This window comes from Lactuca sativa, chromosome 5 (genome assembly GCF_002870075.4).
Source record: "Lactuca sativa cultivar Salinas chromosome 5, Lsat_Salinas_v11, whole genome shotgun sequence".
Taxonomy (NCBI): Eukaryota; Viridiplantae; Streptophyta; class Magnoliopsida; order Asterales; family Asteraceae; genus Lactuca; species Lactuca sativa.
In genome coordinates, this window is record NC_056627.2 from 173,130,184 (window position 1) to 173,143,908 (window position 13,725).

Consider the following 13,725-nt stretch of genomic DNA (forward strand, 5'->3'; position numbering starts at 1 on the left):
AGTTAGAACTAAAATACAAAGTTTGGAAAATTTTATAACTTATTTGACTTAGTTTTGAATATTTAACCATTTGAAACATGTTAAGGTCCAAAGTTCACCTTGGATGTGGCTTACCCTCATGTATGTATAAATGGGTTGAGTGTTTCCTATAACTAGGAAGTGAGTGACTCCCATTATGTAATGATCATTTTGGAGAGATTAGTTTTAGAGAGAGAATTATTGCAAACCCATTTGTACTCTTTCTATCAAAAACTGATGAGAGCTTTAAACCAGATTTATTTACTCCATGTGCTCATGATTTGTATGATGATTTACTAGATCTTTCATATTCCACATTTGTCATCATAATCAACACCACTACAATTGGTATCAGAGCGAATGTTCTTGATTTGATCAAGAATTGATCCAGGATGACATTTTAGATTTGGTGATTCTTCATTTGATCTTTGATCTTCGTGTTTTAGAGAGTTTGGATTCTAGAAATCGAATTCCTCATTGATTCTAGTCATAATTCGATTTTCTTCACTATAATTCAAGTGATTTTTTCTTTCTCTCTCAAGAAAACCCATTCAAAATCACTTTTTCTCTTTAGAAAAATCCAAGTTTTCGTGATTATGGTGTTCTTGGAGTATGATTCTTGGGTTGTGATCGTTGAAGATGTCAAATAGAAAGTCAACGAAAATCAATTTTATGGGTTATTGTTAAGTGGGTTGATTTCATGGGGTAATATGGCTTCTTATGGAGGTTTGAAGGATGAACATGGAAGCTTGATATTTCAACCAATTTGTAAGATTGAATGGTTGAATAAAATTGCATTGTCCATATTAGTTCGTAGTAGAAATCAAATAAAGGAGAAGAATGAGATTTGTTTAATAGAAATACATTTCTCTAATTGAAAACCTAATATATCTTCATGCTCTTAAGTGTGTTGAAGTTCAAGATTATGGAGCTCAATGTGATGTTCTTGATGCTCTTGAAGTTCATGACAAGAAGATTCAAGTTGATTATCATGAAGATGCAAAAGTTTTTTGCTCGATTGGAGTTCAAACTGATGATATTTTGTGTTCTTGTGATTCGTTTGGAGGAATGTTTCCTTATCAAAATCCGTTAATCCAAGAAATTCACAAGTACCAAACTCCAAAAGATTTTATTCAAACTTGTAAAGTTGAAGTTGTCAAGAATGAAGGTGTTCATGAAATCAAATCTTCAAGATACAAAAAGATGAGAAAGAAAAAGAAGAAGAAGATTAAACGTAAAAACAAGCAGGTTTACTCACAAAAATCATCAAATGTTGTTGTGAATCTGAAATCCATGAAGCAATTTTGGGTTCCAAAGCAACAATCTCCAAGTTTTCCATTGAATTTGAAGTCAAAACTCAAAAGTGTTGGTGGTTCTTATGAATATGTTCTTGGATCGATGAAGAACACAAAGAACATGAAGAACGAGTTGTACACTACGCATCGTAGGTAGTACAATGTTCAAATTGGAGATTTTCTGGTTCCAACAAAAGAACCAAGATCTTCTAAATTTAATTCATTTGTTGAAAACGGAACTCGGATCGTCAAAAAGGTATCAAAAATTCTCAAATGGATTCCAAAGTGTCCATGATTTCGATCCGCATTTTGCGTTTTTCATTTATTGATCAATTTGTCTCATTGGATCAAAACCGTTTCAAACCCCATTGATTGATCCAATTGTTTTTTCTTTAGATCAAGCAAAAAATCAAAATTATACTCTTACAATTTCTTTTTAAATCTGAAATCAAATTTTTTATCGGACTGTTCATATGATACATCTTTCGAAGCCTAGCCCAAACACATTTTCATTACTATTCATCCTATTCATTTAAGCCCAAAACATATCCTGCTTATTGTCTCTTTAGCCTAAATCAAAATCCATTATCTGTACGATATCTTCTATCAGTTTGCATATCCCATTTTGCTTCCATTTATTCTGTGAATCATTTTTCTTGTTTCAATTTTGGTTACATTTGGTTGAATCGTTTGAGAATGAACAAGGTTGATTTTGATTGTTCATATCCTAATATTCTTTGATTTGGAGTTGAAAGTACCTGAAGTCGTATTCAATCTCAACTAGTATTAGGTATCAATTCATGATTTTAATTCAAACTGGTGTTAATCAATGTCGATTTTTAAACTGGGAGTCAAAAACTGAATTGTTGGGAGTCGACATTACATTCGATTGATATTGATTTGGGATCGTTCACTTGATTCTATCCAAAAATAGAAGTCAAACTGAAAAGTCAACATCGATTTTTGAATGTTGTCCAGTGAATAAAAAGTTTGGATTCGACTAATGTTTGTTCTTGAAGTCAAAATTTGTATTGGAGTTGAATGTTTTGGAATTGACAGAAGGATTTCGACGAAAGATTGAGATTTTGATGGGGTTACTGGTTCGATGTGTTGTTGTTAGATCGAATTAAGAGAAATTGATAATTGAAAGTATGTTTGGAATCGAAATCAGATAGTCATGGACGAATAGGTTTTCGATTGAATTATGTTGGATGTTTTTCGTTTTTTGAGTTGATTTTGATTTCGAAAGGTTCACAGTCGACGATTTTGATTTTGAAAACGAAAGTTTTGTTATTGACTGACTGAGGAATCGATTTCGATTGTCGATTGGTTGAAATCAGTGGTCATTTTTTTGGGAAGAAGATCGATGGCGATTAGGTATGATCGTAGGCTTGGAAGAGTAATGTGAATGATTTGTTGAAATATTGGTTTTGAAGTCGATTGATTGGTAGTTCGACTGTATTGGATTTTGGAATCATGAATGGATTTTGATGTCGATGAATTAAAAATCAATTTTGACGGGTTAATTTTGGTCAAGTAGGGAAGTGATGAAATTGAGTGTTTTGATGTCCAAGGCTATATACTAATTTTGAAGCCTGTATGCAAGATTGATTTGGAGCCAACTTCGAAGGGAAGGATTGGAATTCATTTTTGGGATTTTATTGTTTTGATGTCGACGTTTGACGATGACGAACTAATAGTTGTTTTGGGTTACTCCAAGCAAAGAACGAACTGGAAATTGTTTTTGATGTTGATACTTATACAAAACCTAATTTTGATACAATATTGGCATAATTCTATTGTAGAAATTAAGTATATTAGTGTTAGATTTTCGACTAGAGACTTACTAGTGTCTAACCTTATCATGGGGAATCGGTAGTAGGACGTGAGGGAAGTTAGCTTAAAGCATCACAAATATCATCACACATCATTGTGAGTATTCACACCTCCCCCTATTATCGGTTTTTAAATGTTTTGGGGTGGAAAAAGCATGTGCTAAATTATTTATGTTCGTTGCATTTATTTTGAATCGTATCAAATTTGGTTGCTATATTTTGCATGTATGTGTATGTTACTTTAACTCATGATGAAAGTATCACGGTTAAGTCACTGGAATCATTTGACACAACTCGTTAAATCTTTTGAGCCCATGGTCATTATGGATAGTGTTATTAGGAGTTAGACAACTCCTCACTCGCACGATTCACAGAGTGCATTTTACCATTTTATTTGTTATGTTTACGAGACACATAGTATTCAATAGGGAACGATTCAGTCATTAGGCTTGGGTTGTGAACTCATGGATGGAATCTTTATGCACATACGAAACTTGTATACTCATTTTAGCAACGAAACGTGTATACTTATTTTAGCAATAAAACTTGTATACTCATTTTAGCAACGAAACTTGTATGCTCATTTTAGCAATGAAAATTGTTTACTCATTTTAGAAACGAACTTTATTTCCCATGATAATATGAACTTTGCATCTAATTTGGCAACATACTTTATTTCTCATGATGACAACGAACTTTGTTTATGCAAACTTATTTACTCATTTTAGCAATGCACTTTTATTTTGGTAAACTTCTATCAAAACTTTGATTACGATTCATGAAATCAATATTTTTGTAAACATATGAACTCACCAACTATTTTTATAGTTGACGCTCATTTTATATGTTTTTTCAGGAATCATCGAGTAAGTGACACATAGAGACATATCACTTGTAGGAGCATTCGTATGTGTGATCTTTTTATATGTTGTAATTACTTTTAAAAGTTGTTCAAACTTATTGTAAATTGTAAAGCTTTTAATACTATGGGTGGTATTGTCTTTTAACTTTTGTTATGAGGCCAGTTGTACTGTCACGTCCCGTGTTTCAGCTTTAGCGGGGGTAACATTGGGGTTGGGAGGGTTTCGTTTTTAGAGAGTGGGCGTTGCCAAATTAGGAAACACTAGACATTAGAGCCTTTAAATAGGGCTCAAACCTCGGTGTCTAACGTTTTAAACCCCATCCATTGAAGTATCGTGACCAATGCTTCGTCACGTTGTGGTAAAAAAAATGTATGTCCACTTAATGACGTGATCGCACTGTGGTGATCCTCCACCACCACGTCGTTGTCACCCAAAACCTCTCAAACTTAAGATCTAAATAATTAACTCAAAAGAGGAATACCTTAAAAGTAGATGTTACACACATGTACATGATTGTTGCACATAAAGGCTATGTTTGAAGTACTAGCTGAAAAGCAAGTTGTTAACCGAAAAGTTAGATGATAACTGAAATGATAGTTGTTATATGAAAAATATAGTTAATAGTTGAAAAGCTAGCTAAAAAAATGACGTTTGAAAACTTGTTGATAAGCTAGCTGAAAGATATAAAATAACATTAAATGATATTTAAAAGAATGTGTTTTCTATAATTAAGATGTATATTTGGAATTTTTTTTAAAAAGCTCATCAAAAGCTAGTCTAAATAGCATTTTCAACAGTTGGATTATAATCTAGTATAAGCTACTTGTTAGCTTGTCAAACATAACAACTTAAAAAAGCTCGAAAAACAAGCTAGCTTATTTACTAGTTGTGGCACCCCAAACACAGTCAAAGTAAATTTTTTGTAAAATTATTTAAGCATTATGTCTTTTACACTTAACCATCAAATTATATGTATATACAAGACATGCATTAATTTTAATAAAAAAATAATTTTCATAAATAATTTCAAATTAGTTTATGATTTGATATATATATATATATATATATATATATATATATATATATATATATATATATATATATATATATATATATATATATATATATATAGGTTTACGTTCTATGAAAAACAAAAAACCCTAAAAATCATAAAAATGCATAAAAAAATACTTAGAGATCACAAAACTTTTTTTTATATTTTTTATGAAAAAATCGCAGGTTTTTAAATATATTCGCTGATTTTTTCTTGAAAAAAAAATTTAATTTTTTTTAAATTGATTTTTTATTTTTTTCCAGCGAATTTATTAAAAAACCTACGATTTTTTTATAAAAAAAATTAAAAAAAAAAAAGTTTTGTAATCTCTAAGTATTTTTTATGCATTTTTATGATATTTAGGGTTTTTTTGTTTTCCAAATAACCTTTCCCATATATATATATATATATATATATATATATATATATATATATATATATATATATATATATATATATATATATATATATATATATATATATATATATATATATATATATATATATATATATATATATATATATTGGTTCATTGTATAAATATTTGGATAGTTTTGACATGGAATCATACTTACATACATATGGAGTGTGTTTATGTCATTAAAATTATTTTCGATGATATTGAAATACATAATCAAACACTCATTTAAGAAAGTGCCAATTTTGTGTTTATCAATCTTAATCAAATACTCCAAATATAGACACTTAGCATGGCTTAGGGCCTTAGGCACACCATTATATTGTACACATATTTCGATTTAGGTATGAATGTTATAACAAATCTCTTCAATAGACCTATGTGTTGTGATGTGTAGTTTTGATTTACTTTTTAAATAGTTTGAAAATATTTGTGCAGCATATATGTCGTTTAATATATTTTTCCCTTGTAATTGTCCGGTCTAAGCGTCATTTTGATTTACTATGTATTTGTGTAAATATTATATGAATAGAATAGGAAAAATGTATTACCAAGTTGTATTTTAAAGACCAAAGGCAACTAACTAGAGTCATGTTAATTGAAGTCTTGGAGTGGCGTCTATCCGGGTATCACTTGGTGATGTCGATTTTAGTGGGAGCCTAAAATGGAAAAAAAATGTGTGGTTGTGTTTGTTATTTTTGTATTTTGTCTAGGATCTAATGTTATAAAATCTTTAGAAACAATTTAAACACAATATTTTGTTAATGAGTTAACAAATGAAACTTGCAAGTAAAATTGTAAAACTATAAAAATGGTTTTATAAGCGAGTTTTAAAATGGTTTAAAATACTCATTGTGTTACACAACTTAAATCTTAAAATGTTTTAACTAAAAAACAAAAACTCGTTTTGAAAAAATAAATCTAATGTTATTCATCTTGAAACACACGGTAGAACCAAATTTCCTATGTTGTGGAAAATTGAAAAGCCAAACATGTCGGCTAGATTTTAAGGATAGTAATGTGGTGTTTGTGATACCCGAGATACTTGGTCCAGATATCACATGTTTTTTTGTGATCGATTTAATATCTAGACTACTGATCTAGGAAAATTCTGTCATAAGTAGGGATTATCATGGAATGGATTAAATATGCCAAATGGCATAATGGATGTCAATAAATCCCAAAAGTAACTACGAATTTCATAGATTTTAAAATTGGTAAAATGGTTACCTATCTAAATAGTTTATTTTTTCGATTACGACAAGGCTTTCGAGTGAAATATGTATCTTACTCTTATTTAAAAAATTGGTTTATACAAATTGGATAATTAATTTTGATGAGGACTATTTTTTGAATCACTAAAATCCAACTCAATGGCATGAAAGAAAATTGGTCCATTTCAAAATTTTCACTATACTCTATCCTCGAAAAGTGTAAGCTCAATGGAATGAACTAAATTTATTAGCTTCATAACATGAGAATCATACTCAAGTTTGAAAAGAATCTTCATGCCATTAAGGAACATATTCATAAGGCTCCTATAAAGTGGTCTACTAAGGTTATTCGATACGATCATGAAAACGCCTCAATGAATCAAATGAGGTGCCCATATATAAGTTTGCTGTGGATTTAGAAGCACTCAATGGATATGTAAAAAAATAAACAAAAATGATACAAATTAAACGAAAATGTTAAATATATAACATATCTATCCAAAATGATAGAATCTTACTAAAAATGTAGCTTAGTTGTGTTAAGTCTACGGTTTTCAAATAGATCTGCAACTAAAAAACTTGAAGATGAACAACTCTATAATAATAAAAACAAAATAAATCTGATAAACATATCAAAAACAAAGCATGATGGAAAAAGAGGCAAAGAGAAATAGATGGAGATGGTGTTAGTTTCATTACTATATCTTGGATTTTCATAAAAAGAGACATAAAAGGGTATCAACTCCCTAGTGGGATACAAGTTATAGGAGGTTGTCAGTGTCAGTGTCTATATCTTGAAAATGGATGTGTGTACTGAGAAGTTAGAATGATTACGCTTTCCTACTAGTCAATGTCAGTTTTTATACCTTGAACCGCTTCGACACAAGTTGCGACTGCGTCGGGGCCTGCCTCTACTCCTTCGTCTAGAGCTCCATCTCAATCTCATGGCCTCCTGCAAATCAAGGAGTGATCCATAGCGTTGAGTAGATACGAACCGGAGGATATCCGTCTTGAGCATGCTCAAGTACTGCGTCATCTGAGCTTGCTCAGAAGCAGCAAATTTAGGGCAAAACATATCTCCTTCAGTGACTCGGTCCCATGCCTCAAATCCAAGTACTACTGGGCTAGCCTCTCTCTCTCTCTCTCTCTCTCTCTCTCTCTCTTTCTCTCTACCAAAGGAACTTATCTCGAGCGGCCCATATTAGAGAAATGCTCCCATTAAACAGTAGCACGTTGCTCTGGGGTGTATGAACTAGTAACCAACCTCCACCAATCCTTCGCCCCGAACCGAAGAAGGTTCAGAGCACACTTCACCTTTTGGTCAACTAGGCAAGAGCATGTAAAGAAACATCCATCGATGTTAGATAGCCACCTCATGACTATGATCGGATCCTGAACTCCGTCAAATATCGGGGGCTTCATATTGTTGAAGTCCAGGTACTAGAAGGCTCTCCCAGCGCCAATCCCTACGGCATCAACAGTTGCGGTAGCTGCAACAACAACAGTCTCTAAAAGTGCAGCATACCATTCGTCAAAGAACTCTATCATATCAGTCTTGATAGACCCAAATAGCTCCAGTATCTGCTCCCGGACAATAGAAACAACCTCCTCCCAAATGATCCCTCTAACCCCATCCTCAGTCAATCCCGACCCATCTTGTCCACCTATCACGACTTCTGATCCGAATCTTGACTCAAATTGCCACGTAACCAGCATACTAAAAATAAACCAGGTAGATATCAGATAAACGCATATCATATCATGGGAACCAACTCCCAATAAAGCTCTAGGGGTAGTGACTTCCCTGCTACACGTACGGGTCCCGTGCTTCCAATAGTACGGGCCCTTACCACCTTCCGCACCTACCCGTATTTGCTCATAGGATCATCACAACCACCCTAACGATACTCACGAAAATACACATACATCTTATTCTCACTTCCTAAGAAAAGGGTAGACATTTCTCGGTTGGTCGGTTGACCCCACATAACTCATCCATGAAACTTCCATCAAACCTGCATCACTCGTGTATGTTAATCATACATAACAGTGGATCCTATAGACAGTCAAATACTTGATTTTACCCTAAGCCCACAACCAAACAAGGAACAAGAAATAAGGCTAAATCAAACATTCTCATGCTATAAGATCTTAGTTATGTATAATTTTGATGCATACACTAAGCAACTATAGTAATGATGTCAATTTCATATAAGGAGAACCCTAGGCTATCAAGCATCATATAATCAGGCAATTCTATCATCTGATTCCTGAAGATCCCTAGCCTATCTCTAGCATGTTGTTCTAACATATCACGATATCAAATGACAGTATGTAATTTGGGATCAACTTACTGGCTCCGGTTGATCGTACACATCACATCATCTCTTGATTATTTTGAACAATTTTGAAAATTATTTTTAAAACTTTTTCATTTCCTTAGTTTGAGACTGGATTCACACAAGTGTTCCTCCAATTCACTCAATACCAACTTGTAACATCCCAAAAATAACAACAAATTCAAACTTTTAAAAACAACCCATAGTCATAAAATGTTTACAAAATCATTGTTTCCAAATTATGTATCCATATCAGAGTATCCCAAAATCATAAATCCATAAACAGAGGATGTGTATGGTCACGCCTTCGCCTTCTCTCGATCATTAGAAGTACATGAAACAACAACCAAAAACCGTAAACAAAAACATAGTGAGTTCTCCCAAAGTACCACCACATACAACATATCAAACAACAACATACATAATCGAGCCTTCAGAATGACTGGACCGCCTCACAGATCCTACAACCTATCTAGACTGCTCCCAAGCCTTCAGCATGACTGGACCGCCTCGCAGTGCTACAGCTTATACGGACTGCTCGTCGGGCTTTCGACCTGACTGGACCACCTTGTGGGGCCTACAGTCTATCAGGACCACCCCGTGTATCTTGGCCTTCATCACAAAGCCGGACCGCCTCAACCCAACCAACCATAACATGTCTACATACACATAACAAATAAACATATAACCAGGCATCAGATAGACAAGCGAATTTACAGATCACTACTGCATGCTAACATCCTATATACCAGGATATCGATCTAACAAATCTCTATAGCATAATAGCATACTATCATATAATTGGATATACAATCCATTGGGTCGGCTTTGGTGCCTTCGACCCGTAATTACAGTGAGGAAGACTCACCTCACAGCCTGACGAAGAAAACTGATCAATACTCTGGTCCCGAATACCGACTCCACCCAAGTCCTAAATGTCCAAACATTTCCCATTAATAAAATAATCAAAATTTCCTAAATTAACCTTCTTCAAACTTGGTCAAAGCTAAAAAGTCAACTGAGTCAACCCAACCAAGTCAAATCAGCCCAGTCGACACAGAACGCGTATACGCGACTTACTCCGAAGGTACGTTGGGCGTACTCAAGCCTTGACCGCATTCGGGATGGTTAACCTCGTACGCGCTGCGTACTTAGGTACGTAGGGCGTCCCGAATACCGACTCCACCCAAGTCCTAAATGTCCAAACATTTCCCATTAATAAAATAACCATAATTTCCTAATTTAACCTTCTTCAAACTTGGTCAAAGCTAACAAGTCAACTGAGTCAAGCCAACCAAGTCAAATCAACCGAGTCGACACAGAACGCGTATACGCGACTTACTCCGAAGGTACGTTGGGCGTACTCTAGCCTTGACCGCATTCGGGATGGTTAACCTCGTACGCGCTGCGTACTTAGGTACGCAGGGCGTACACCCGGACCTCTCAAATCTCCATTAAGAGCTTAATCCCTTAAGTATCCATGTCCATCTTTCAGATCCAAGACCAAAATACGACTAGGAGTTATAAAGTTTCCAACTTTATGACTTTTCATGTTCATTAAGTGCTTAACTCAACCTCTTAATGCATTAAGACCGTCTAAGGAATGCATGGAGTGAAACTAACCGCCAATGCTACATTTTTATGAATTAAGACCCCTCCAAAGATCTGAAAGGATGACTTATTGGGTCAAGAACATGCTATGCTCAAGAAAAACCACATTTGGGACAAAAAGAACCTAAAATGAAGCCTAAAACAAGATCTAAATGAAACTTCACCAAGTTCAGAACTTTATACCTCCAAGTGATGCCAAATGATGGTGTGTTTCTGGATCTAAAGTGCTTCACTCCTCCAAGATGTTTTCTACTTCCTTCCTTCTTCTTCAAAGGCACAAAACACACACAAGCTTAGAAATGCTTCACAAGGTGGATTAGGGCTGCAAGGACGTTTGAAAGGATGGAGGTTGATGGAAGGAGCCAAAGTTAGGAGTTATTGATCAATAAATAGGGTCCAAACCCTAAAGATTAGGGTTTGGGACTTCAGCGTGTACGCCATGCATACACAAAGTGTACGCCTAGTGTACGTGGCTCCGCCCCAACAATCCAAAAGTGGCAATAACAGCCCCTCCCATCCACAAGTCTTACATTATAAGGAACAAAATGCAATAGATCCTAATATAAGGGTTAAAAATGAAGTACCTTAAAAAAAGACGCTACATGCATGTTGTTGAATTATTACTTTCAAGAAGCTTTCCAACCTTTTGCAAGCAATGGGTGTTATCTTAAGAGGGAGCTTCTACAACAACATTACCAGAAGATTTCTGGTCACTTTAAACGTCCCTTTAGGAATGGACTTGGCATTTTGTGATGACTCATAAAATATCATTCGTTGGTTGGTTTATGCACATATGTTTTAATATGTCTGTGTTGTTTTATACGTATGTTGTTATTATGGTGTTATGGTTGATAAATTAGTTTTTCAAATACAAAATAATATTTGAATATAAATAAACATCACAAAGGAGTTTGGTTTTAATGAAATTTACCTTTTTAACATAAGATGGTAACATAGTTTTAAAAATAAAACAATTTTTATCGTTAAAATTAGTAACTAGTGAAATTTTGAAATTAAAATTAGACAAAATTGCAAGAATGGTCCCCGTGGTATGTCCAAAATTGGCACTTTGGGCCAAACAGGTTTGGACAAGCACCAATTGTCCAGAAGTTTCATTTTGTCGCAGTTTTGGTCCAAAACAGTTTAAAAAATCTTAAAATAATGGATTTGCCCCTTTCATTTATTTTTTGCTTTTTTTGTTATCAGTTATTTTCTAACTAAAATAATAAATAAATAAATAAAAGAAATTCCCTCTCTCTCTCTCTCTCTATCTATCTATCTATCTATCTATCTATCTATCTATTTATCTATCTATCTATCTATCTATCTATCTATCTATCTATCTATCCATACACCTTCGAAGTCCAATGTCCTCTACCACCATCATAACCACCACCAGTCCACATCACCGCCGCCACCAACACTAGCCGGAAACTTCAGTCGTCAGAAAATTTATCTATTTCTAGTGAGATATGATTTTCTGGCGAGCAAACAATTACACATGGTCTCAAATTTGATTTCCAACGAGAAAAAATTACAGGTGGGTTAGGTCTCAAACTCCCGTTTTAGGAATAATTATTTGCAGGTGGGAGGTTCTCCAGAACTCAAATAAATATAAACCCAAAACTTAAAATGAATGTGTTCTTGTGTTCTTGGTATGAACAAATACAAGCCCAAAACTTAGGATCTAAAATCTTGTTCATAGTGAAGCAAATCAAAATTATTGTAATATTCGTTCTTGAATTTGGTTCTTGTGTTCCAAAACTGATCACCAATGAGAAAAACCGAACTTAACCTGAAATCTTTGGAGTCTTGATGAACTTATCCTGAAATCTTCAGAAAACCCTTTATAACTCCAAAACCTCTAACTTTGATTTAGGGTTTCAAAAGGAAAAACCCTTTGGTTCTATCATGGTTCATGTTCTTGATGAATAGATATTGAAATTATATTTTCAAGAATGCATATGAAGGTCTGAGTTTGTATTCTATCCAGAAACACCATCACCACTAAGACAACCTTCCCCCAAGATCTGGCGATAGCTACGGTTTGTGTAATGGAAAACATCTTTCTATGTCTTATTTGTAGATCTGGAACAAAGGGACGAAGACAATAAAAAATGACTTTCTAGCGAAAATGGTGTGCAACCCCTTTCTCCGATCTCCGCTACAACGTTGTCTCCCTTTTCTAGAGAGCATCTTTTATGAGAACGATGGAGCAGTGGGTGAAAAGATGGGTGTTTGGTGGTGCTAAACGATCAGATGGAGATGGGGAAGGGCTGTGAAATGGTGGTTGGTATCCTTTTTTCTTCGTTGGAGGAAGAGGGTGATAAATACCAGGCCAAGTGTTTTTTAGGAGAGATAGATAGAGATAGAGAGAGAGAGAGAGGGGAGAGAGAAAGCGAGCATCTTTTTCTCTTTTCTTTTCTTTTTTACTTATGTAATACAAATTTGAAAAAAAAAATTACAAATGGCAAAATCATCATTTTATAAAAACTAAAACCAAAATGGACCAAACTTGCAACAAAGTAAAACCTTTTGGACCATTGATGCTAGTCCAAACCTCCAAAGTGACATGACAATTTCGATATACCATAGGGACCATTCTTGCAATTTTGTCTTAAAATTATAGAAATTTAAAATAGAGATTTGTAAACTTACCAAACTCCAAACCGTAATTTATAAAAGGAAGTTTTATTAAAAGGTTTACAAATGTTCTAAAGTGCTCAAACGTTGAACTTAATACTAGCTATTAAAATTTGATCGCTTCAATTTTATAAAACCTTTTATAAAAGAACATTGTTAAAATGTTATTTTATATAAAACAAGATTTTTAAACTATACCCTGGTTTATTGGATGCATGTAATAACCATGATATAATAAGTTTTTTAAAGTAGAATTTTAAAAACATCACAAACCCCTTACAAACCTCAAATCAATGTAATCCTTTTTTAAGAACACTCTCACATCTCTAGTGTGCACTAGTGGGAAAAAGGATACATAACCGCTTAGTGTTATCTTTTGATGGTCGAGGTGTTTTTGCGATTATATAACCAAGTTATACGTCGATTACATAAGTT